Source organism: Sus scrofa, chromosome 10 (assembly GCF_054392235.1).
Source record: "Sus scrofa isolate SSC_HxYL_T2T_F1_AM1 chromosome 10, Sscrofa_HxYL_maternal_Yorkshire_Landrace_v2.0, whole genome shotgun sequence".
NCBI lineage: Eukaryota > Metazoa > Chordata > Mammalia > Artiodactyla > Suidae > Sus > Sus scrofa.
In genome coordinates this window covers 29,254,765-29,280,636 of record NC_139392.1, presented here as the reverse complement: position 1 = coordinate 29,280,636, position 25,872 = coordinate 29,254,765, and the positions used below count along the sequence as shown (strand labels likewise).

The 25,872-nt window shown below is 49.1% G+C and overlaps 1 pseudogene; it reads right to left on the bottom strand.

The window, feature by feature from the left end:
- Positions 1-4,869: 4,869 nt before the first annotated feature.
- The window catches only part of LOC146398900 (sushi domain-containing protein 4-like), a 60,189-nt pseudogene continuing 39,186 nt past the window's right edge, over positions 4,870-25,872 (bottom strand).

Here is a 25,872-nt window from a genome sequence, read left to right as displayed (position 1 = left end):
CTCAGCCCAGCTCTTTTCTGCTTCCCACTCCCCACAGGGAACCACCATCCTCAACCTGGCACCAGCCTCCAGGTCTAGCCCTGAGTTACCTCTCCATCCCCAGCCCTCAGCTGCCCATGCACCCCACTCAGATTGCTCCAACCACACTGCTATGTCTGCTGCAGCCTCTGAGAGCCCAGGTTGGGAGACCTTGTCCTTAGCATCAGAGCTCTGGGTTTGTCCTGCCTGTTTGCCCCAGTCCTCATTTCCACTGGATCAGAGATGGCAAACTCAGCCTGGCCCATAGCAGGTGCTTTATAAATATTTATTGACTGAACAGGGTTTATAAATATTTCTTATGGGCTCTAAGCAGACATTATCAGCTTCCTTCCTTCAAGCCCCATCCCCCCTCACTCCAAACTATATCTTTTCTCCTTTTTTGCTGCCCTGTTGCATAGGGAGCTCCCAGGCCACGGATCAGAACCAAGCCACAGTTGCAAGCTAAGCTGAAGCTAAGGCAGCACTGGATCCTTAACCCACTGTGCCTGGCTCAGGGATTGAACCTGTATCCCAGCACTCCCAAGATCCTGATCCTGTGGCACCATGGTGGGAACTCCACCCCAAGCTCTTCTTGCATCTGCTGGTGCTGACGTTTCTTTATCCCAGGGTCTTGAAGGACCTGGGACCAGGGTTCTGCATGCTCTGAACACACAGATGAGGCCCTGAACAGGGCCAGTTCGGCTGGTACTCAAGAAACTGGGCATGCCTCTGGCCACTTAACACTGCACACTGCAGGTGCCCAGGGACAGGTTTCCAGCCCGGTGAATGCTACCTGCCACAGCAGCTGAACATGGCCTGGCAATGCCACATGCTCTGTGTCACCTTTTACGGTTTCAGTGCAATGGTGCCCAGCATCAGCCATCCTGCTGAGCAACTGCTGCACCCGGGGGCCTGTTCTGCCTGCTGGAGCAGCATCTTTGCCTCCCACTTCCTTCTCTATCACCTTGAAATGCATGGGCATTAACTTTTATGCTCTAATTTGAAAACAGAAAATAAAATTAGGGAAGCAGGTTAGTGTTAATCTCTGGGACTGCCCATGCAGGTGACCTGAGTCCTTCAGAGTCCTTGGGGGAATTTCTAAGGTTGTCCTGTCTTCTCACCTCCACTCCCCACCCCAGCAGAACTTTCTGTAGCACTCAGAGAGGGGCTGTGCTGGGAAGGAGAGCAAATGCCCCAAAGGCTAAGGATGACAACTTCCCTCCACAAAGAGAAGCCAGGCAGGTGCTCCTAGGAGGAGGGGCCAGAGGAAAGGGCACATTTTATCCCATCACTCTAGGGCAGCCCAGACAATCTTTGTCTGCAAGCACATTTGAAGGACCAAGGCAGAGGCACACACCTATGGACACCCACCTGAGTTAATCACCTACATGATACCCTCTCTCAACAAGGGAGAGAAGTGGACATTTATTGAACACCTCTTGTGTGCTGTGACACACCTTAGCTGTCATCCTCACAGCTCAGCATGAAGGTAGAGGTAGACCATCTCCAGAATCTTCATGGACATACTGAAGTTGGTCATGGGGGGGGGAAGCTCAAGTCCACAGCTAGTTAGTGGCAGAAGCAGGGTTTTTTTTTTTTTTTTGTATGTTTTAGGGCCACACCTATGACATATGGAGGTTGCCAGGCCTGGGGTCAAATCTGAACTGTAGCAATTGGCCTATACCACAGCCACAGCAACTCAGGATCTGAGCTGCATCTGTGACTTACAGCACAGCTCATGGCAATGCTGGATCCTTAACCCACAGAGTGAGGCCAGGGATCGAACTTGAATCCTCATGGATACTAGTCAGATTCATTTCTGCTGAGCCATGTCGGGAACTCCCAGAAGCATGTTTTGAAGCAGGTGATGGCCCATTCCAAAGCCTGTGTTCTCCCAGGATGGCACACTGGCTCTGCAGGGGATGGCTTGGGGGATGGCTTGGGACCTGGGTGTCTAGTAGGAGGGCTGTGTCACACAGCTGTGTGTGGGGGATTGGGCTGCAGGCTGTGGCCTGTGAGCCTTTGTGTGTCACTCCCAGCTGTTCTGGGCTGCTGTGTGGTTGGGGGCAAAACCCTTCTGCTGGAATAGGAGGCAGCTCTGGCTATGAGCTAGCTGCTGAGATGGGTGTAATTAGTGGGATGCAACCTTGCAATGAAATAAAACTTCCATGGGAGCTTCCCTGTGGCACAGCAGGTTAAGGACCCAGTATTGTCACTGCAGTGGCTTGGCTTGCTGCTGTGGGGCGGGTTCGACCCCTAGTCTGGGAATTTCCACAGTTCCAAGGTGTGGCCAAAAATAAATAAATAAATAAATAATGAAAGAATAGTAAAGAAAAAAAGCTACATGGAAGTGAAGTATGAATACGTCTCATGTGTAGAATGGGGAGTCAGTCAGCCGGAAAACCACTGCCCTGCAGTTCCTTCATACACGCACCTGTGCAAACCTGCCAACACCATGGGTTCTTGGCACTGGCTCCTGATCACTGTCCTGGGGGTGCCACCCTCTCCCCAAACAGAAAGAGCTTTAGGGGGAGCAGGTGGCTCTGTCACAGCACCCTTCTGCATTCCAATTCACAATCCAGCCAGGTTTGTTCTATTACCTATTAATTCCTGAGGCTGGCTGAGAGGGGTTGGTGCTGTCCATAGCCAGAGGGCCTCCGGGACTTTTACATGAACAGTCAGATTCACCACATGCTTGGGTATCATGAGGACATTTTCTTGCCACATAAACTCACTACAATGACAAAAAATCATGGGAAACAGTATTTGCGAGTGAGACTCAGATGTGGCCACACACTAAAGGACCAAGGGAATGACCCAGGTAATTTGGTTGGACAGCGTCTGATGCCATCCCTGAGCAGGTGCTTCCTTCCCACCAGCATCTGTGCTTAGAACAATGTTGACATGGACGTGGGATGTATGTGTCACTTGTGTTGTTACCTGTCTCGCAGGTGTGCAGGCTGGACGTTTCTGATCTCTACTTTTGGAGAAAGAACATTCTCAGGAAGGAGAGGACAAGACCCAGAGACAGCCCTGTAGGCCTCTTGGGTGGGAAACAAGGCACTTACCTGGTGGTCTCTGAGACACACCCTCCACTTACGTGGGATCAGGGTAGGACAGGTGTGGCATGGGGAAGAGCTGAGACCCGCCCAACAGGGATCCTGGGAAGGCTGCTGTGGCCAGGGTGGGGGTGGGGGTAGCTACTACAGTGAACTCTGGCTCCCCCCACTCCCACACCCAGCCACCCACGCTCTCTTTGAGCTGGCCAGATGGGGTTTAAGCATGGACATGTATGAAATCCAGCTTTCATGGTGAAACACCATTATTATTACCAACCACCTTTACCCACATGCTCAGCACACTGCTGCTGCTGCTGCTGATGGTGGCACCCCCACCCATGGCACTGGGTGAGGCACAGCCTGTCTAGTCCCCTCCCTCCTTCAGCCTCTGGTTCTGGCCCTGCACTGTCTCCACCCCCCACATCACTGTCACTGCCCGCCCAACTCCACTCTGCTATTAAAGTCATGCTTCAAACTGTCATTTTCTTTTTAATTTTTAATAAGTCTGTGTTGAGAAAAAAAAATGGGGATTTGGTCAAGCTTCCAGCTCTCATGATTGTATCAGCATAGCAATTTGATGAATCAGAGTTTTGTCTGTATTTGTCTAAAACCCAGAGGAGAAAAGGAATCAGCTCCACAGATCAGCATGTATTTGAAGAGACTCCTCAGGACTCAGGGAATTCTTTTTTATCAATCAACTTCTTAGGAACAACACCCAGTGGGCACTGGGAGAGCATGCAGAGGGGAAGCTGGGTTGACAGGGAGGTGAGGCAGCCAGAGGCACCAGGAGCACAAGCAGAAATCATCTTTCTTTAGGCTGGGTGGCCAGCCTGTGGACCTGCCAGGACAAAATTAAAGGAAAAAAAATCCCACCTCACATTTTATTTGGAGCAGGAGGAAAGTGCTTTCAGAAACAATTTCTGTTTTGAAAAATTAAATATGGCTGATTTGGAAGCAAGGGCAACAACCCTAAGAGGTAACTAGACAGGGACTAAACGATTGAGATAAACTTTTGAGTAGGATCTTTTAAGAATGCCCCGACAAACATTACTGTGATAACTTCTCCACCACGAGATGTATTTGGACATATTCTGATCATGTGTAAGGTCGCAAGATTTACCCAATGCCATGGATCCCTGTGGTAGACCATGAATACAAATATGATATCTCAGCAAAGGACAGTCCAGAGGACAAGAACTCTTCTTTTTGAAGGAATTTACAGAGGCAGAGTCTGCCCGAGTCTTTCTTTTTTCACTGGAACTGCCAAATCCCTCTTTAGTCTTGCATTGCACAGAACTGTCCAGTGCAAGAAGACCATCCAAGAGACATGTGAGAATCTTTCCCTCTGGGAGCCCACAGGGGGCACTCTGTTGCTCCTCCTGCCGAGGCTGATCCATAATCTGGAGTCCAGAAGACAGCTTGAAGCAGATTTTAGAAGTGATTTACATAATGTGACATGTTTTCAGAGGACGCAGGTAGTACTCATAACATAAGTCAATGGGGGATGTGGGAGCCAGGCTGAACACCTTCCTCTAGGACCATGCAGGCTTTCCCCTCATCCTTTTGTTCCTCACTCATCCTGTAGATCCTCAAGTTTCATGGAAAAGCCCTTCCCCCACCGTTTGCCAGCCTCACTGTTGAGTCCGAGGATGTATGATGTGATAAAGCTGTCCCCATGTTGATAAATCAGAAAACATCCCCCATCCCCCATGCTCTGTCCTTCCAATGCCTCAGTCCATGTACAATGTTAACATCCCCCAAGGGGCAGAAGAATCACCCAGACTTTGCCCAGTTATGGATCATCTTCCATTAGGGGGATCTCTGTAAAAGAAGAGGTGGTTATTATGTTAATCCACCAAAAAACACTGCCAAGATCTGGAATTGGGAGTTTTAGTAACATATCTACAATCAATCAATCAATTTTTAAAAAAAATTTAAGTCACACCCAGATGGGCAGTATCTCTGGAGCTCCGGACTGCAGGTTTGATCCCTGTGGAGCACAGTGGGTTACAGGCGGATCAAGCATTGCCACAGCTGCAATGTAGGTCACAGTGTGGCTCCAATCTCATCCCTGGACCCACAATGGCCAAAAAAGGAAAAAAAAAATTCTTGAAATCAGCGAGAAGAAGAAAGAGTTAAGCACATAAACCAAGCCCTCTGCACAACATTATCCACTGGAACATCTCACACCCAGCTCATCAAAAATAAATTCTAAGGCTTCAACCATGCACCCTAACAGTCATACAAACCAAAAGGATGGTATGAAGTAGAGGAACGCTATGGGTAACCAGGAGAGACCCTGTTTCCACTCATGATTGTTGCTACTTCCTGTCAGTATCAGCTGGAATCAGTGCTTTGCTTGGCAAAGTGGGGCCGGTGCCTGCTCCCCCAGCAACAGAGCCCTAATTCACCTGATGCATTTTTACTATTTTCCCATGAGCTGCCATCTGCCTTTCCTTGCGATAGGCACATATACATCTTTCATTTTATACCTGGTACACATCACCTGTTGTATCCAGAACCTCTCCAGGGCTGGGCCCTCCTGCCTGCATCTGGGGCTTCACTTCTATCAGGTGTGTGTCTTCTGATCCTAAGCACCCCTCTCAGAAGCCCTGCCTAATTAAGTAAGAAAGGAGAAGAGCCTCCTGGCTCCCATGGATGACCTGAGGGCCGAGTGTCTCCCACTGCAGCCTGTGGCTGGGTGCTCTTTTGTGCCTCCTGAAATTTCAGTTAATGGGCTCAGTGCTTGCAAGAGGAGGCTCATTCCTTCCTGAAGTGGCCTTGCCCATGGCCTCCACAAGCAGAGAGAGCAAGATGCCTTTATGCGAAGGTGGAAGCACTGATCTGGCTCTGAGCTCAGGTCAGGGAGGGGGCTGTTCAGGGGCAGCTCAGGCTCCTGGGCAGATGCTTACCATCGGTGATGGTGATGCCCAGGCTGGTGGATGCCACCTCCCCTGCCATACTGGGAACCATGTCAGGATTGTCAGAAGTGGGGCGGGTGCCCCCTTGACATGTGGGCTTTGACTAGACTCTGGAGAAGCTCCAAAGAGCCTAAGATGCTGTCACAGGTTTCCAACTCCCCTGGGCCAGTGTCTGTGTCCCCTGAGCTGGGGTACACTGGGGGGCTCTGGTGGTCCATGGGTAAGGGGCAGCCTGGCCCAGGGAGGCCAGGTACCCAGGGCCTAAGGCACTCAAGCTGCCACTCACAGCCTCATCATAGGACGGGAACACGACAGGCACACCATCCACCACCACAAAGTCAGGGTTGCTGCTGGAACTCCTGGGAGGCCCCCTGTGGGGAGGAAAGCAGTGTCAACCTGTCAGGGGACACAGGATCATCCCCCACTGCAAGTTGGGTCCCCAGAGGAGCCCTTCTGGGATGTGGTGCAGGAGCTTGAGCTTCCCTGGCAGGTCCCCTATGGCAGCTGGGGTCCCCCAGGCCCATGCTGCTGGCAGGAGGGGTTTTCTTTTCCTCACTCCTGCCCTCTGGCCTCCCTCTGCTCTTCCTCACCTCCTCTGGTCCCCACAGTCTCCTCATGCTTCCTTCTCCCCAATTTGGCCTCATGGATGTAATGTCCTGGGCAAGGGACCATGTGGCCCATTCCCACACATTATCCAAAAGTGGCCCTGTAGTGTCCCTTGGAGGGCTGCTGGAAATGGAAAAGCTTGGCAAACTATGAAACCCAAGTGTCCCTTTTCAGTTACCCCTGGGCTGCTTCTGCCTCTTGTTTGTTTTCTGCTACAGTATAAAAATCACACATTTTTCATCAAGACAGAAAAACAACAAGAACAGGAACAAAAAGGAACTCGGAGCACCTGGTCAAGGTCTCTGGGCTCACGGTCGCCTCCTGACCCTGAGGGCACCTAAGCTTCACCCATGCTGCCCAGGAGTGTGGGTTACACTCATGGCTCCCAGCCTCGCCCTGGGCCTCCTGTCCCCAGAACCTGCAACACTGAGTGGCTGAGTGTGGGCATGTCTGTTGCCAAAGCCATAGCTCCAAGGACCACTCTGCTCCTGGCCCCAGAAGCACCAGGGGGGATAGTAAGTGGCCAGTGGAACTCAGATCCTTAGTCCTCTGTTTGGAACTGGTTCTGAGTGAGGTGACCAGAGGTAAAAGAGCAGAAAGAAAAGATAACCCAGCCGGGGGGCAGCCCCACACCCAGTGTGCCAGTACCAGGGATTCCAAAACCTGAGGAACGAGACTCCAGACACTGGCATCTGAGGTGGAGGGAAGCCTCAGGCCACCTCCCTCTGATGCTTGAGTTTGAGTCCACTGGCTTTTCCCTTTTTTTCCCTCAATACATTATTTTTTTTCTTTCTACTGTACAGCATGGTGACCCAGTCACACATACATATATACATTCTTTTTTCTCACATTCTCAATCTCCCAGGACTCAGCAGGATCTCATTGCTAATCCATTCCAAAGGCAAGAGTCTGCATCTGTTAACCCCAAGCTCCCAGACCATCCCACTCCCTCCCCCACCCCACTGGTCTTTTAGAGCATCTCGTTTAGGGATTCTGGTGGAGGGGGCTGGATCCACCCTTCTTAAGGCCACCCAGAGACTGGGGGAGCTTGTGGGGCCCATGCACCCCCCCAAAGGCAGGAACCCAGAGGAAATGCAGAGTTTCCTCCAATTCTGTCTTCTCTGCTCTTTCACAGTCCTTGTTAGTAGATCCTGGACAAGCCAAGCTGCTCACCTCCCTGCCTCCGTGGCCTTATGCTGGCCTCCTTTCTCACTCTGGCATCCCTCCCTCCTCACCGTCCCTTTCACTTACAGGCCCCCTGGGTGAGCACCCCAATGCCTCTGTGCTCCCTTTTGCCTTAATAATGTCCAGCACCCAGACCCTCTGAAGTGGCAGCCCCTCCTCACCCCCCACTCCTCAGTCTGTCATCAGCATCTCTTCAGCACCTAGCCCTCTGGGACCTGGAGGAAAAAGTCATTCCTGGACCTGCCCCTGAGAATCTTCTTATCAATTTGCATTGCAGAGACCAACTTTCCTACAACCAGAGAGGAACCCAAGATGGAAAGACTCAAGGGGTTTTAAAAAAATGAAATTTTGTGAAAGAGTTTTAGGGAAGTTTTTCTTTTAGGGCTGTACCTGCAGCCTATGGAAGTTTCCAGGCTAGGAGTAAAATCAGAGCTGCAGCTGCCAACCTATACAACAGCCACATCAACTCAGGATCTGAGCTGCATCTGCAACCTCCACCACAGCTCACAGCAATGCCAGACCCTCAACCCACTGAGCGAGGCCAGGGATTGAACCTGTAACCTCATGGATACAGGTTAGTCTGCTTTGTTATGCTGAGCCACAACAGAAACTCAAACTCCCACCCCTGTACTTTCTTTTTTTGTCTTTTTGTCTTTTTAGGGCCACACCCACGGCATATGGAAGTTTCCAGCCTAGGGTTTTAATCAGAGTTACAGCCACAGCAATGCCAGATCTGAGCCACATCTGTGACCTACAACAGAGCTCACGGCACCACCCACTGAGTGAGGCCAGGAATCAAACCCACTACCTCATGGTTCCTAGTCGGATTCATTTCTGCTGCACCACAAAAGGAACTCCCTCCCCTGTACTTATTAAATGACTTCTCCTTCCAGGAACAGTGATCCACCAGCAGTGGTGCTGAGTGGCTCTTGGTTAGAAGGGTGCTGCTGTGGTTTGTTCCAGACAAGCCACCAGAGGGGAAGGGGCACTGAGGGGGCCAGGCCACATCCAAGGGACCTTGACAAACTCCTCTCAAGTGGTGATGACAGGAAGGATGAAGACACTGACCGCATCTCACCTGTGCAGCACAGGAGCATGGGGACCCCCCACCCTCTGCCCATGGGTCCCCCCCCACATGCTCAGGTCCTACTTGCAGGTAGAAGCTCCTGAGTCCTGCCCTAGCTCCCCATCCAGAGCCTCTCCCCCTGCCTGGGACTTGCCACATTTCTGCACACTGGGTTTCTTCTTCTTCTTCTTTTTTTTTTTCTTTTTGCTTTAGAGCCACACCTGTGGCATATGGAGGTTCCCAGGCTAGGGGTCAAATTGGAGCTGTAGCCAACAGCCTATACCACAGCCACAGCAACACCAGATCCAAGCTGCGTCTGTGACCTACACCACAGCTCACAGCAACATCAGATCCTTGACACACAGAGTGAGGTCAGGGATTGAACCCATGTCCCCATGGAACCTAGTTGGTTTTGTTAACTGCTGAGCCACAAAGGGAACTCCATGCACACTGGTTTGGAACCCCTGTTGAGTCACGCTCCTTGGATTTTGTCCCTAATTCATTCTGTGTATTTCTTATCCTCCTTGTGGCCTGGAAGTTCCAAGGTAGGTAACAGGCCTGCACATCGTGGACAATGGGGGTGCCCTGGGGGTGGGGGGGGTGCAGCCCTGACTGTGCTCCCCCCCAATGATACCTGCTCAGGACCAAAAACCTGGGGCAAGAGGCAGACAGGGGCTCCTGGGGCAGGGGTGAAAAGAGGAAAATGAGTCTGTCTCCAGCTTGATGTTCTGAACTTGGACACCCCAAAAACCCCAGGAATGTGTTTTTTCTTTCTCCCCTTTTTCCCCTTAGGAGCTTAGCTCTTCCCTCTTCAAGGCTGGATGTCCACTCTCTGTGGCTTGGGGTGGCTCAGGGTGCCAAGGGTCACCCAGGGCTGTGGCACTGACCTGGGGGGAAAGTGGGCCTTGAACTTCATCTGGAACTTCCTGGACAGGATGACGAGCAGCAACACCAGCAGCATGCTGGTGGCTGTGAGTGCCATGATCTTCCACATGGTCAGCAGCGTCTCATGGGAGCTGGGCCATGTTTGCTCTGCCAGGAGAGAAAACAAAGCAGCATGTGAGACACCTGGACCCCACTGGCATGGCTTCCCATGTGCTCATTGGCTGGACTTGACTTCTTTCTCTTCCCCAGCTCCTCTGAGCTGGTCCTCATTTGGAGGCCTCCAGATGCCTGTTAACAAGTGCTTCCTGCAGGCTGCCTTCAGGGGAAAGGCATGTGCCCAATGTGGGCAGAGCTGGGGGTGGGGGGTGCAGGGGGCATGCTCTGGCTCCCTGGTCTCCATGTGCTCACTCCCCTGGTGTAAGGAGACCAGTTCTAATGTTGGTTTGCTAGTAATTTGTTTTTGTTTTTCTTTTTTGGCCACCCAGAGGCATGTGGAGTTCCTGGGCCAGGAATCAGATCCAAGCCATAGTTGTTACCTTAGCCACAGCTGGGGCAACAAGCAACACCAGATCCTTATCCCACTGTGCTGGGGCCAGGAACTGAACGTGTGTCCCAGTGCTTCTAAGATGCCTTAAGTCTCATTGCAACACAGTGCGAACTCCAGGAATTAGTTATTAAGTATGAAGCATGGGTGGTTGCAAATAGCTTAATGTTTTTGCAGAGAGATCTGGTCTTATCCACAATAATATCATTTGTGTTCTGATAACACACCCCTGAGTGGAAGAAAAAGGTGGAGATATGCATCACTGGGTCACATCTGGGGCCTATGTCCCTGTCAGTGGAGGGGACAAGTTGGGGTGAAGGCAGAGTGCACAGAGACCAGGTCCTTTCACGGGTGATAGGGGTTTAGGGATCCTGTTCAGAGGGTCAGCATTTTAACCTGGGCCCAGGCAGGTTGAACAGGGCTTGAAATCACCAGCTGCATGCATCCTCAAAGATGAGTTTCCAGGTCTTGTTCCTAACACTGCGTGTGGGGGAAGAGGGACAGGGCTCAGGGTACAGCCACCGGCCACTCAGTGTGGTCTGGATCTGGACAGTCCGGGGGTGGCCTGGACATGCTCACCTGACTTGATGCAGTAGACTTGGTAGGAAGGAAACCACTCCCCATACTGGCAGGAGATGTACATGTAATCACTGGTGAGGCTGTAGCCGGGGTTGCAGTAAAACTCCACCACGGTTCCATGGTTGTAGCTCACACAAGGCCGTGGGTGGCAGATAAAATCACTCGGTTCACCATTGGAGGGAAGGGGCAGACTTGGGATGTGGGGAAAAATAAGAGTTTCAGAACCACATGCTCATCCTTGCCAAGCCCTCAAACCTGAGGTCAAGCCCAGATTACATGTCTCTCAGAGATGGGCTTATACGTTCATCATCAGACCTATTCATCATTGGCTTATTTACCAGCCAGCGAACATCAGCCCCCACTGTCCTTTCTGGGGAGGTCAGACAGAGCCTGTGATGAGATTCTGAGCATGCGCTGTCATCACACAGCAGACTGAAGCACATCATAAAGGCAAGGTTCATTTTACATGCAAAGGGGAAGACTAGTTAAGACAAAGTGTTAAGCTACTCCATTAAGGATGCCCACTATTATGTGCCAGACCACCTAGTAAATAAAATGAAGATGTCTATGGACCAAATCTTCACTGAAAACAACAGCTCTGCTGAGCATGTCTCTGTGGCTACAGGAGTCATTTGGGGCTGTCCAGAGCTCTGAATGTCACTAGACTGATTCTCAGATGCCCTCCAATGACACATATGAGGCTGTTCTGGTGGCTCTGCATGCAGGCCCAGGCCACAGCCTCCTGGGTGCCCTGACCAGCAGGGAGGAGCCCTGGGTCCTGGACTAGGTTCTGTCAGCAACACACTTTGTGACCTAGCAGAGGTTCCTTCACTACTTTAAGCCTTAATTTTCTCCTCTGTGAAGTGGAAGCTTATCCTACCCCCCCTTTTTTTTTGCTTTGCTTTTTAAGGCCACACCACAGCATATGGAAGTTCCCAGCCTAGGGGTCAAGTTGGAGCTTCAGCTGCCAGCCTACACCAGAGACACAGCCATGTTTGATTGGAGCCTTGTCTGTGACTTACACCACAGCTCATGGCAACACTGGATCCTTAAACCACTGAGAAGGGCCAGGTATAAAGCCCATGTCTTCATGGATATTAGTTGGTTTCATAACCTTCTGAGTCACAACAGGAACTCCCCCAGATGCATTTCTACATGGAAAAACAAAATGACACCTCAACCACCTCCGTCTGCCTGGCATTATTAGCACTCGGTCGCCCACCTGGCCAAAGATCCAGGAACTGGTTTTCCTGAGACAGGCTGCATTCCAGACCTTCTGAAGGAAAAGGCTCCTCACATTCCTGTCCCAGTATCCTTATTCTATTCTTTCCCTTGTTTCTGCATTTATTTAGCACACATTTTTTGGATGGCCACTGAAACTCGTTATTACATGGATCCCATCCCATGGGGCTTGCTAAAGTCAGATGATAAGTAAACAAGTGAATACTGATATGGCTGGATATGCCTTCTCTCTCTGCTGAATAAAACATTGACACCAACACACACACACACACACGTGGAGGTGACATGGTGACCTGCATTTCCACCCCCTGCCCCTGGCCCTGGGGGCTGGTTGGCTCCTGGGACCCAAAGGAGCCAGATGCTCTTTCATGGCCAAGAAGGTCTGAAATGTAAGCTGGCACTGGCAGTGGACAAGAGAACCAGGGCTGCAAAAGCTTCTAAAAGGCAAGGCTACCTGGCTTCCCCTGCAATGGAGATGGGCTGGGGACAGCTGATGTGTCCACCCCATGAGGGAGACACTGATGAGCCCCAGATACCAGAGCAAGGGCCCCAGGCTAGAAAGGGAGGCCAGGGTGTGCTGGGGGGTACATCCTGGGCAGAGGGGATGACACACAAGAGGGCAAGCTGTGGGCATGAAGACAGGAGGGGACTTGTGTCAGGAGGGAGGAGCAGCTGCCCACAGAGGAGGAGGGGCTGCCAGGGAGGTGAACATGCCGCTCCATGAGCCCCATGCAGGGAGCTGAGATTCTGTCCTAAGTGACAAGTACTTATAGTGGCCTAGACCTACTTTCATAAGCAGCTGCGAGAACAGGGAGCAGAGGTGATGAGGTTGGCATGGGGTGGCTTGGCAGGATAGTGGCAGTGAGTGACAAGTGAGGAGCATGATGGGACCTCTTTCAGAACCCCCTGATTCTACAACAGGCCTTGCCAAGAGACAGAATTAGGGGGACAAGGAAAGAATCAAGGATGACCCCAAGATTTCTGACATTAGTATCTGGGCAAATAGGGGTGCCATTCACCGTATCAGGTTTTTGTTGGTTTGTTTTGTGGGAAGAGAGGGGTGCCGAGCATCTGGCTTTACATTGCTCATGTCCAAGCTTCCAGTGAGACCATCATCCAAGTGTCAACCACCTGCAGAAAGTGCCATAAAGAACTCAGGAGTCATGAGCCTCAAGATAAGACTTAGGACCACTGGGCAAACTCACAGAAGGGGAGAGGGTAGAGAGAAAAGAGGAGTGGTCCCCACCCAAAGGCTGAGAAATTGGATGGATTGAAAGAGGCAGTGGCCAAGCTGAAGGGGATGTGTCACAGAAGCCAATAGATGAGCTGTTTGGAGGAGGAGGCAGTGGTTCCCAACAAGCTGAGAAAGATGGGGACAGGAGAGGGAGCCTGTGATAGGGATAGAGTAGCAGAGGTGGTTGTAGAAGCCCCAGTGGGGGATCACAGATAAGGCAGGAAACCTGGGAGAGGTTGAGGGACCACTGTAAGTTCATGAAAGCCATCAGCACAAGGCAGGCTTGCTTGACTTGTGGAGATGTAAGAACTGCCTCAGGTCATTGGGTTGGGGGTGGGAGGAGGTCTGCATTCAGATTCAGACCCAGGGCAGGAGTTTGAGGACCACCCTTCTGCTGATTTGAATACACACCCAATGGGATACTAAGGAGGAGCTGCTACTCTAAGAAAGGAAGAGGCTGTCTTTTCCAAACCTCCATGTCCCTTGGATGATAAAACTGTAGCCCACTGGAGATCCTTTGTCAGAAACTTCCTTGCCTGCCAGCTTGCATCTCTCTCAAGCATCCTATCTCGATAAATCTGTTTCTTGCCTATCACTTTGTCTCTGGCTGAATTCCTTCCACATAGAGGCATGAAGAACCTGAATGTCAGTGAGTCCAGATGCAGGATGAGTGATTATAATTTTTAAAACCATGGATTCAAGGCCCAATCTGGCTTTGGGTTGGGTTCTTGTCCAAGCACATGGGTTCAAGTCCCAGTCAGTGTTCTGGCTGGGTTCAGGCCATTAGTTCTGTCAGTTCCACCTGGATTTGGCCCTGTGGGAGTTATGGTGACCTTGAGGACACAATCCGAGCAGAGCCCCAAGTGGCCAGTGGAGAAGGGGTAGCATGTTCTGAGGAGTGGGGCACAGGGAGGAGCAGTAAATGACTCATTAGAGAAGCTTTGCTGAAGGAAAGCAGCCCAAGGGCAGTGGGAGGGCCAGGAAGACCCTGCCCACCCCTACAGGAGCCTAGACCTCATTTACACATCCTCTAGGGAGCAGCCAACACAGACGACAATGCAGGTGATGTGGAATGGGAGGAGGAATGCAAGGTCATTATGAAGGTGAAAGATGTGATCCTAGGCACATAAGTAGACAGACTGGCCTCCCTTGGTGCACCCCCTGCTGGGATGCAGGTCTGTCAACATCCAGGGGAGCCAGGGTGAGAATTATGTTGCCAGAGTTTCCAGTGGGAATTTTGACCTTCCATTCAGCACTTGCTCTTCCACAGCAGTCCCTGAACCATCAGCTTTGGGATCAGTTGGGGGCTTGTTAGAAATTCACAATCACAAGCCACAGCCCAGTCCTACTGAATCAGAAACTTCATTTTAGCAAGATCCCCAGGTGCTTCAAGGTACAGTCTGAGAAGCATGGACCCAGACCACGAGGACAATGATGAGGAGGAGAAAAAACTCTCTTAAGGCTTGAATCTGGCCCTCAGCTGGCCTGGCAGCACACAAGGAGGTGGTGGGAAATCCAGCAATGAATCCAAAGGCATCACCTTCAGACCAGCAGCACGAGGCCCACACCCCTCCCAAGAGCACAGGCACTGCACTGCACACATGGGGAACCACCAAGGCTCTGCCTGCAGGAGTTCTGCTGGCTTCTTTTCATCAAAACTGCCACGGCACCTGGGAGTTCCCATCATGGCACAGTGGTTAATGAATCCAACTAGGAACCATGAGGTTGTGTGTCTGATCCCTGGCCTTGCTCAGTGATTTAAGGATCCGGCATTGCTGTGAGCTGTTGTATAGGTTGCAGATGAGGCTCAGATCATGCATTTCTATGGCTCTGGCATAGGCTGGCGGCTACAGCTCTGATTGGACCCCCAAGCTTGGGAACTTCCATATGCTGTGGGAGAAGCCCTAGAAAAGGCAAAATGACAAAAAAAAAAAAAAAAAAAAAAAAAAAAAAAAAAACTGCCGCAGCACCATGAAGATGGCCCTGGGGTCATCTAAGTTAGGTTAATGGTTCCAGGAAGCTGCATGGCATGTTCCAAATCCGAAACCCAAGCTATTTCCAAGGCTATGTCCAAAGCTTGCTTTTGGCTCAGGGAATATATGGCACATAACACTTTCCACTTTTAGGCTCCTCTAACAACATGGAAGGCCAATGTATGTGTCCACTTAGGGAAGCAAATGATGACAAGGCTGAGGCTTTGCTTATTTCCAGGCTGGATGGAGCCTGGTGTTTACTTGCTTAGAAGTGTGCTGACAGGTGAAATTTAAGATCAATATCATGCAGCAGCCCTGGGGGAGGGGTTCTGATCTGATTCTAGCTCAGAGTCACCACCTTAGGGTGTCCCTGACCAAATAGGTGAGGCATCCAATGACTGTAAAATTTCAGTCCAAAAAAAAAATGGATTTCACGTAATAAATCCAAAGTGTGTCTGGTTTGGTGACATGGTGAAGCCACAGAGGAACTCACAGTTGAGGGAGCAGGTATAAAACTGATTTTCTCTGACAGCTTTTAGCAGCAAAGACTGGCTGGTGCTGGACTCTAAAGCTGACCTGTATTTCTGGGCACTGATGAGGTGTGCTTCCTCCTTTGTAGGGACCAGAGCACCAGACCAGTCCTGCCTCACTCACCACATGGTGAAAAGAAATCACGTGACATCTGCAGCATTACCATGTTTGGAAGTCTGCGACCATCTTCCCAAACAGGATTCCTACAGTTGTGACACCTGACGGTCATTGGGCAGCTTAATTTTTTGGAAGGGAGAGAAATCAGGGGCCCAAGATTAAAGTTAACACAAATTAACACAGAAAGCACACAGGTAGGGAATTCTCATTGTGGCTCAGTGGTAATGAACCCAACTAGTATCCATGAGGACACAGTTTTGATCTCTGGCCTGGCTCAGTGGGTTAAGGATCCGGTGTTGCCTTGAGCTGTGGTGTGGGCCAGATCCCAAGTTGCTGTGGCTGTGGCATAGATTAGTATGTGCAGTTCTGATTCGACCCCTCACCAGGGAACTTCCATATGCTGTGGGTGTGGCCCTAAAAAGGAAAAAGAAAAGAGAAAAAGAAAGTTCACAGTAAAGGAGCACTTAGGGTGAGTCTCTCCTGCCTCTTCCTGCAACCAGTGAACCTTCTCACCATTAGAGATCATGCTGAATATAAAATGTGGCCAGTGTATCCTGGCAATTTTTAAGTTCCTTCCCCACAAACTGGACCAAGGCACCATACTGATGCATGAATGTGTTGATTTTCCAAACTTTGATTTTCCCTCTTATAATTTTTTTTCTTAAATTTCTCATGCCTTCTCCTTCCTATCAGCAAATCCTAGCAGATGATGGGATAAATAATTGAGCAGCAAGTTCATCAAAATGGGAAGCAATTGGTTATGCTCTGTTCCTAACTAACTGTGACTACACACACATGTGTTGTATAAGTTACATGTATGTTTATGGTCCTATATTGCACATAGAAAATAACCAGCCAGGTTTCCTGCTCACAAAAGTGCTTCTAAGGTTTACATACATATTTCTTAGTGTTCTGCTAAAAGAGAAAATGCTAGTCTGTGAAAAGTACAATGCTTTCCTGACATCTGAATGTTTTTGAAAACTGCTGTCTCCAGTGAAAATAGGATAAGAGGGGAAAATCAGCCCCCAGAAGAGAAAAGGAGAGAGTGTGAGAGTGAGAATGTGAGAAAAGACTGGGGAGACATAACTCATCCATGGACTAAAGGAGCTTTGTATAGTACAGAGCTTACACTTCCCTGGGTTCAAATCTTGGCTCACACACTTAGGAGCCCTGTGACCTTAGGTATGTTATTTAACCTCTTTCTGAGATAATATTAGTTTCCATCTTCTATAAAATGGGAATGATAATACCTATACTGCAGAGCTTTTTATAACAGTTAAAAATAATAGCTGTAAGTCAGCAAGCACAGTGCCTGACACAAAAATATATGCCCAATAAATAGATAGCTACTCTTATCAGTAACTATATTATGTATAAACATAGTCGCTATATTACGAGCCAATGAAATAACATGTAAGCAGAAATGAAAATGACAACTTTTAATGAGCTCTTATGGTGAGAGCGGCAGGCACTATTCTCCTTGATCCTAACAATTTTGCACAACAGATGTTGTTATTGTCTCATTGTAAGGGAATCGAGGCTCAAGAAAGTGATGTTACTTGTCCAAGTTCAAATAAAGGGAAGAGCTGGGATTTGACCTTGAGCGAGACTTATTCAGAGGTTGTGCTCTCCCATGGAGTCTTGCCATGGGATTTTAAGTGTGCACAGGGGCAGGGGAGAGTAGGCCACACAAAGACCAGATGTGAAAGCAATGGTTTCATGATCTTCTTGGATGTGGGCTGTGGAGTGAGGTCAGCATTTGGAAACGCCTTGGAGCCTCTAGAGGGAAACAAGGTGAGATTTCCCTCCTGTTCATCCTCAGGCATTATCAGGATGCTGTGGGTGAAGCCAGAGGAGAGGCCAGCTCAGGACAGGGCTGTGGGCAAAGTCCAAGGAGGCTGGCCTACTGGGGTTTGGGAAGCCTTGAAGACAGACCATTACACCAGATGCAAGAGGTGGAAGGAAGACAGGAGGGGCAGCTGCTGCTTCTCATGCCAAGCCAATGAGAGCATGTGGTGCCCATTGGGTTGTGTCCCCCCAAAGTTGTGTTGAAGCCCTAACACCAGGTATCCATGCATATGGCTCCCTTTGGCAACTGCAGAGGTCAGTAAGGTGAGACGAGATCATATCACAGTGGGGCAGGCCCTCCATCCAATATCATAGGTAGTCATTTTTATTTACTTATTTGTTTATTAGTATTTATTAATAATATTAATACATAAGTATTTATTTATTTATTTTTGTCTTTTTAGACCTGCACCTGCACCATATGGAAGTTCCCATGCTAGGGGCCAAATCAGAGCTGCAGCTGCCAGCCTACACCACAGCCACAGCAGCTTGCTTCTGAGCCACATCAGTGATCTACACCACAGCTCCCAGCAATGCTGGATCCTTAACCTACTGAGTGAGGCCAGAGATTGAACCTGCATCCTCATGGATACTAGTCGGGTTTGTTACCACTAAGCCATGATGGGAACTCTGCTATTTAATAAAAAAAAATTGTATTGGCATATAGGTGACTTACAATGTTGTGTTAGTCTCAGGTGTACAGAAAAGTGAACCAGTTATACCCATACATATACCCATCCTTTTTCAGAGCCTCTTCCCATAAGGTTATTACAGAGCATGACAGGTGTTCCTCTACTAGGAGGAGAACCACATGGAAAGCAGATGGCCACATGAAGATAAGGTCTCATAGGGACAATGACACAAGACAACAGAGACAGAGAATGGGAGGGTATAGCCATAAGCCAAGGAAGGCCAAGGCCACTCAGAAAGAAAGGAACATTGTGGCTCAGGGGGAATGAGACCAACTAGCATCCATGAGGATGAGGGTTCGATCCCTGGCCTCACTCAGTGGGTTTAGGATCCAGTGCTGCTGTGAGCTGTGGTGTAGGTCACAGACTCAGCTTGGAACCTGCATTGCTGTAGCTGTGGTATAGACTTGCAGCTTCAGCTCCGATTCTACCCCTAGTCTGGGAACTTCCTAAAAACCCATAAAAAGCAAAAAGCAAAAAAAAAAAAAAAGCAAAAAAAAAAAAAAAAAAAAAAAAAAGGAAGGGCTCTACCCTGGGTCTCAGGAACATGATCCTGTTGACACATGGACTTCTAGCCTCCAGAACTGTGAGAGGACATTTCTCTTGTTTTAAGTCACCCACTTGTGGTATTTGGTGATGGTAGCCCTGGGAATCGAGGACCACCTGTGTCTATCCCTGGCTGGGGAAAAAATGGCCAAGCCCTTAAGACAGGTGCACAGGGAAACAACTAGGAACCAGGAGGCCTCCTGGCTCATGTCAGAAGGACTCACTGGAGTAACTAGACACAGAGATTTCCTCAAAGGGATGTAAAACACACAGAGAGATTTGTACAAGGGAGTGGTTATGTCCTGAGATACGCTTTAGTGGACAGAGCAGAGTAAAGGTGATGTGAGATGACTGCAGCCCATGCCTTCAACCTTAAGGACCCCTCGGGGAGGTAGGAGGCTCTCCTATTGGGAAGCAGCAGAAGGAACAAGGCTGAGGAGAGAGTCACTCACAGTTAACTCAACGGGCCACCAGATATTTAAAGTTTGACTACTATGAGCAGGATGTTCCTCTTGCATGCTATTTTAGTCATGGCTGTCTATAGAAGTCTTGTCTTCTCAGCTTCCTATATATTTACATTTCTTCCCAATTCAAAAAAAAATTTTGGGATTAAGATTTTTATGGTGTGAAAATACAGATTAATGTTTGCACCATTGTAGGGACTAGTTTTAAAATCTGAATTCCAATATAATTGGCTTCATCTTAGTAGTAGTAGTAGTTTTTTTTTTTTTTTTTTTTTTTTTTGCTTTTTAGGGCCACCCCTGCCCCTGTGGTGTATGTAAATTCCCAGGCCAGGGACTGAATTGGAGCTACAGCTACTGGCCTACACCACAGCCACAGCAATGTGTCAGATCCAAGCTTTGTCTGCAACCTACACCACAGTTCACAGAAATGCCAGATCCTTCACCCACTGAGTGAGACCAGGGATCGATCCCACATCCTCATGGATACTAGTTGGATTCATTTCCACTGAGCTATGATGGGAACTCCTTCTTTTTTTTTTTTTAATGGCTGCACCTGTGGCATAGGGAAATTCCCCGGCCAGGTATCAAATCCAAGCCATAGTTGTGGCAACACTGGATCTTTTAAACCACTGTGCAAGGCCAGGGATAGAATCCACACCTCTGCAGCATCCAAGCCACTGCAGTCAGATTCTTAACCCACTGCACCACAGTAGGATATCCCAGCTTCTTTTTAAAATTCCAGCTGTTTCCACCTCCTTAAAGCCTGGACCAATTACCTCCCTTCCCAGAAGTGGGAGAGATGGTGTTATAAAATGAATTTGGTTCTCACCCACCGAAGAACAAACAGGCCAGCATGTGAGCAAAGTCCCAGACTTTTCTGCAGGAGTCCCTGGTGCTGGGAGGAGGAGGTGGAACAATCAGATGCAGGGCCATGTCCACCAAGTGCATAAAATTTAAAGACATCTGGGCACATTTAGAGTCAGGCACCAGCTCTTTACAATGATGAAACCCCAAACCACAAAAAACCCTCCTGTACAAAAAAGAAAATTACAGTGAATATGGGTGTTATGTTACAGGTCCTATGAACAAAACGAATGAACGGCACAAGGCACACAGCTGGACATGGAAAGGTGTGACTATTTCACCTGCCCATCATCCCCAATGTCTACTCACTTTGAGGAAAAAGGGGAATCGTCACTGCTTGTGAAGAGAAGGAATGAGCCCCAAATGCCCCTGCCAAATACTTCTGTGGGCCTCTTGGCCTGCAAATGCCAGGACTGACTGGAGCGACTTATTACCTTCTGTGTTGCACCTGTTTGCAAGCAGTTTTATTACCACAAAATACCAGTCATATGAGTTTCCAGAGAGGGAAGAAGGAAATAAATCCTGCCTGGAGCTGCAATGGAGAAGATATTATACAGTTGAAGGCCAAACACCCTCATTTTCCTATTTGCCCTGGCCATCTATTTTCTGAGTGTAATGAAGTCCCCCTCTTGGCACAAGCTAGTTGCTCAAACCACTGGCCACAGCTCTGTGGTGGCTTGGCTGTGCAGTCCTTTCCCTGACCTGACATTTAAACATCCAACATCAAAAAATAAAGACTTCTGCTTGCACTCCTGTGAGATTTTCAAAAACATGACACTACAAGGCAAAGCAGAAATACATTTTTGTAAGAGCCATGAGTGCAGCAGCAGAAAGGGACTGCTCCACCCCCTGCCCCCCAACCATGAATCCGCCTCAGCCTGTGAAAAAAGGGGTAAAAGATCTCTCTGCCATGAAAGTTGTGGAATACAAATGAATTCAGAACAGTTTCCCCAGGAGAAGCGTGTGTGTAGGATTCCTGTTTTGTATGAGTGGCTTTGATGGCAGAAAACATGCAGCATCCACAGTGACACAATCTGAAAGGGGCTTTGACAAAGCCACAGCACCAGGGCTTCCAACCTACTCCGTGACCTATGATTCAACCCAGCCCTGCATGCCTGCACCTGAGGTCTTTCCATAAAGACACGAGGGTTGGTGCCTGGCTCCAGATCCACTGTTCCCAACAGGCTGCCTTCCCTAGCTGATAGCTGATGGGTTGGGGGTGGGGGTGCTTGGGGGAGGCTGGGTCCGAATCTGGTGGGACCTAAGTGTGAGTATGCAGTGGGAGAGGGGGTTAGCCAAGTCCCCCTTTGAAATACTCTTCTTTCCTTGATTTGGTGGGATTTGGTCCAGAGTTCTGCCACCTCTTTTCCCCTTTGGTGGGAAAGAGGAATCACTTCCCTTCTTTGACATCAATTCAAAAATATCTGTAATTGACTGAAGTGAAAAAAAAAAAAAAAGAATTACAGGAGACCAAAGAAGCTAGAGGGTTGATGGTGGTCAGGTGATTCCACAAAGGCTAAAAGGAAGGCAAGGGACCTGTCAAAGGATGAAGGTGAACAGAGGGCCTGGGGACAGAGGAGGAGGGAGAGTTCAGGGCTTTCCATCAGGTCAGGGGTCATAGAGTTCAAGAGAAAAATAGCCTACGATGTCATAGTCCAGAAGCCCGGGAACTTGGTTCCACTTGAAAAATAAGAACAAAATCTCTTGGTTTTCCTGTGACAGAAAGTTCAGTGTCTCTGGATTCAATATAGAAGAGAAAAAAAAAGAATAATGAAGCTTCTTAATGCCATGCACAATCCATTCTTGAACACAAGAGAGTCATGTGCCTGAGAAGAGGAAGATGAGACAGTGGCAATTATTTATTGTATATAAAAGAGAAATTAAGCATGGGGATCCCCGAGAAATGCTGGCATGACATGCAACAGCTGTTTTCTGGTAAGCACTCTGCTGTAATGTACACACGGTTCATGGAAGTGCTATTAGAATAATTTACTATTGCTTGAAAATAATAAATTAACAAGGTTGCTTGCTATCTTGCATTTCCCTATAATAAAAAGCCCCATTAGTGTCACAGGCAAGGTGGCTGTTGGACAAACAGGACCGGATACAGGAATTATCACTGCCTATAGGATGTGATACAGTAATAGAGGTGCCAAGGTTGCAGCACGCATTTTGAGTTTGAAAAGCACCCTCTGCATTGTTGCAGGCAGGACTTCTCCCTGGCTAGTGTCACTGATGTGAGAGGGAAGAGCCTGAGACTTCTGCCTTCCCAGGCCCAGGGAACACACCTGTCTTCACAGGGAAACAGAGAGCCTTTTGTTTTTGAGAATAAGATGGGAAATGCCCTGAGACATTGAGAGATGGCAGCAGGGTCCCTGATGGGCGATCCACTCACACACTTGAAGGCAGGCATTGGAGGACATGGGAGAATTTCCATGTGATCTGGCCAATCATTTCATTTTGCAAGTTTCTAAAGAGGCAGAACTAGAGAAAGGAGTTTCGTACTTGACACCAGCAAGCTCACTGTCCAAATCAATCTTAGGAACACAATCTTGGGAATGCAAGATGTGAATACATAAAACAGAGCCACTGGGGTAGGGGTAGCTGGAACCAAGCTACCTTGGACCACCCCTCCCTGGCTTCTCAGGGAACTCCTGGGCCTCCGGGCCTTGAGGACAGGGCCAAACCACATGATCAATGGTTTCTGCACCTTGTATAATCCTCTTACATTGGGGAAGAAGAGGGGAGGGTATAGGATCAGATAAGCAGATAAAGCAAACCCCCTTTCTCTCCCTTCCTGTGGATAGAGGCCCTGTTGCTACACTAAGCACAGAGAGAGATAAAGGTCTTTCATTGCTCTTTTCTTCATTTTCTGCAGATTCTGTCTCATATGGATTAAGCACTGGAAGGATCACGGGCAAGGGTGCAGGGAGCATGAGAACCCAGGTGAGGTGGGTGGAGACCTGGCCCTGGCTGGCTGGTCTCCTCTGAACCGTGTGAGGCCTGGGTGGCCATGGGTGAACAGATGGTCAGTGCTATTATCATTCCAGTTGGGGTGAGCAGCATGTGAATTCCTGATAGCAATGACCCCATGACACAGAGTACACTTGGTATGAGAGGGAGGGGAAGGGAGGAAAGGAGGAAGGAAAGAAGAGAGGGAAGGAGGGAGGAAGGAAGGAAGAGAGAGAGAGAGAGAGAGTCAGGGAGGAAGGAGGGGAGGGACAGAAGGAGGGAGGAGCAAAATTCCCACATTATCCATCATTATAGGCAGCATGGCTTGGGCCAAATTGTATAGCATATCTTCTTCTTCCTTCCCAAACTTCTCACATGATAAAAGTCCAGGTTACAAGGAACATTAGCAGAGAAAGAAGTGGCTCATGGGCAGCTGAGTAGAGGCAGAATGCATGGATCTGGCCTCTCTCACAGGATCCAGTAGGGAAGGAGAAGGAGCATAGCCCAGGAGTCAGGTCAGGGTTGGATCTCTAGAACCTTTTGATTTCTGGCTCTGCAACTTACTCCCTGAGGCCACATTCCCAACTTACCTGCTGAGGTCTGTCAGGGAAGAGGGCATAATAATACCCAGAGTTGTTCTGAGGCTACATAAAGACAAGAGAAGTACTCAGTGCCAAGAGGACCACCCGCCAGCCTCAATTTCCTCTCTGGCCAGTCTATTGGTGATGAGTTGATGGTGTGAATACGAGTCTCAGGAAAAATGTGAGCAGTCATCCAGGGGAGGAACTCTTTATCACCCAGCCCTTTGTTTGCTCCCAGAGCCATCGGAGGATGGGATGGCCTCTCTGGAACCATGGGTTCTGATTCAGAGAAGTCAAGCAATGAGTCAGCTAGGAAAGACCCTCAGAAAGCAGCTCTTCCTGTTCCCTCACTTCCCATCCTGATGAAGTGAACCCCCCAGCCCACCCAGCAAGTAACACAGTGAGGATTTGAGCCCAGGCCCTAATCTTCAACAGGTAGTCTGGGTCCTAGAAGTACCTAGATGAGCAGTGTAGGTAGATGGTGTGGGCTCAAGTGCCCCATGCCTAGGCTGCTGGTGAGCAGGGTGACCTTGGAAGAGCCAGGAGGCTCTCTGAGCTTCTTCCTCTGCTGTTAGCACCACACTTACTTCTCATGATGCTTGTTAGGACAAGAGGTCATGTAATAAATGTTCCTGAGCAATGTCTGGCATGAAGCGGGCATCTCAAACTTTTGAAGGGACCAGAGGACATTTTAGTTATGATGGCTACAGGTTTTTTTGTTTTTTTGGCTGGCCCAAGGCATATGGAGTTCCTGGGCCAGGGATCAGATCCAAGCTGGGGATTGAACCTGCCTCCCAGGTCTCCCAAAATGCTGATGATCCTGTTGCACCACAGCAAGAACTCCAATGATAGCTACAGGTTGATGAGCTCATATATCACATGCCAGGGAAGGAAGGAACAAGGCTCTGCTTGAAGTTGCTCCTAGGAATTTGAACTTCTGATTGTTCTCCTCTCAATTCAAGAATGTAGATGCAGAGGGAAGAGGAGGAGGTGAGTGGCCTGGGTCCCCCATGTAGAGGCAGCAAGGTGGTGCCAGAGCTGGGGTACCAGGGTGGGAAGATTGCTGGTACTTCCAGCCCCGAGGCCTTGCATAACCATGCTACCAATTCATTTCTGAAAAGGGGGTTCCAGGGTGCAGAAGGTGCCTTTTCCAGGGGAAAGGCAAACCAGTGATGCCTAAGGATTTCTTTCTTTCTTTTTTTTTGTTCTTTTTTCTTTTTGTTTTTTGTTTTGTTTTGTTATGTCTTGTTTTGCTTCTTAGAGCAACACCTGTGGCATTTGGAAGTTCCCACAGGCGAGGGGTCAAATCAGAGCTGCAGCTGCCTTCCTACACCACAGCCACTGTGACACCAGATCTGAGCCGTGTCTGCGACCTAAAACATAGCTCACCACAATACATCCTTAACCTGCTGAGCGAGGCCAGGGATGGAACCTGCATCCTCATGGATACTAGAGTTTGTTTCTGCTGTGCCACAGTGGGAAATCCCTCTAAGGCTCTCCAAGCTCTGAATTCCATGATAAGTGATCCCAAACCAACACCAACAAATCCTGCTGTGACTCAGTTCTGTCATTTCCCTTGATCGACTTAACATTCAACACAGAAGTTTCCAGCTAGTTAAGGGATCCCACTTGCCACTTTCTGACTGAGGATGGGTGGGCAGGAAGGTGCAAGAGACCCAACTCTCCCTTGTTTGTCAGGCTGGCAAGGCAGCAGGAGGCACACAGCTCCATGGGAAGGTGTCGGACTCTAGTTTAGGGATGGCACAGTGACACGTGTCCTCACCATGAACGATAATTTACAGCAGTCTTTTTCAGACAAGGCCTGGCCTCCTTTCTGTGCTTTGAACTTTCCTTTTGTAAAATGGGAACCTCCTTGCCACAGGGTGGACTTTGATGATACTGCAGGTTGTTATTCACCAAGGGTAAAATGCAGGGCAGCTCTTAGCAGAGGAAGCCTGGATTTCTCCA